We start from the raw sequence: 1,181 nt of genomic DNA, 5'->3' as shown, positions 1-1,181 counted from the left end.
GGGTGGTCACCCACAGCTATGCAAACGGCCACATGGCCGTCATTAATAAAAAAACAGGGATGTCCTGATTCAGAGCGAGCGCTCTCAAAGAGCGTCCGGCTCTGAATCAGGCCCCATGTTGTTATGTATCATCACAGTTGGAAGATGTCATTGTCATCCTTATCATCACCCTCATCATTGTTTAAAATTTTATCATCACACAATATTACTCTCTATAGTTAATTTTTATGAACATCAGTTTTTACACACTTTTTGGAAGTAGTGTCCTACACTGATCGCTCACAAGATTCCCTGATGCAGAATAGTAATTAGGAGTGTTTTTTTCCAAAAAATAACTTATCCCAGCAAATTTGGGGTACTTGAAAATGGGGGTCAGCTTATTTAAAGTTGAAAAAGTGAAGTTGAAAAAATCATGACAAATCCACCTGCCACAAACACCTGCAATCAGAAAAACACCTGGGGCATACTTGGGGACCCCCCCCCAGAGTCAAGTTCGCTAGTTTTTAACTCTGTACCCCAACATTTTTTTTTCGCCCCCTTTTTCAAACTCAAATTTTGGGGCCTAGGCGGAAAGTCTTTCAAATTGAATACAGGGTAAAACCAAAACAGGCTATAATGACGTCATCAGCGGTAACTTAACGTGGATCCGGACATAACACTTCAAATTCAATATGGGCCTATGTGTTTAAGGGGCTACACCTCAAAAGCTATAGGAAGTACCGAGCTGAAATTTGGAATGGATGGGTAGAACTGTTGCTTTGTGCTGGTTGCCAAATTTCAGGGCAAAAAAATATAAAATGAGGATTTGGGAGTAATTTAAATTTCCAAATGTCATTTTTTTCTGACACTCTCAGGTACAAACACATTTCTGATGTTCTCTATGGGGGATTTATGGGAAGGCATAAGTCAGGGTAAATGGTGAATTTAGGATTTTTGTTTGCTATAATTAGGTAGCTATTGCTCCAGGGTACAGTAGGTGCTTTTGGGGTTCAGGTAATTGAGAAAGTTACAGTTTTTAAACTATTACTTCACAATTGCTCCATTATACAGATAGGAAGCTGCAGCTTGCTGTGCAGCCTCAGTAGGTGCCACCAGCAGGGGATGTACTCAAAGTGGCTTCACTTAGGTGCACCAAGATGGCTGTCATTTGCGGCTGTTAGCGGTGGTGGGACTTGGGGGAA

The sequence above is a fragment of the Taudactylus pleione genome, unplaced genomic scaffold (genome assembly GCF_031769625.1).
Source record: "Taudactylus pleione unplaced genomic scaffold, aTauple2 ptg000386l, whole genome shotgun sequence".
Taxonomy (NCBI): Eukaryota; Metazoa; Chordata; class Amphibia; order Anura; family Myobatrachidae; genus Taudactylus; species Taudactylus pleione.
This window is presented reverse-complemented; position numbering follows the sequence as displayed.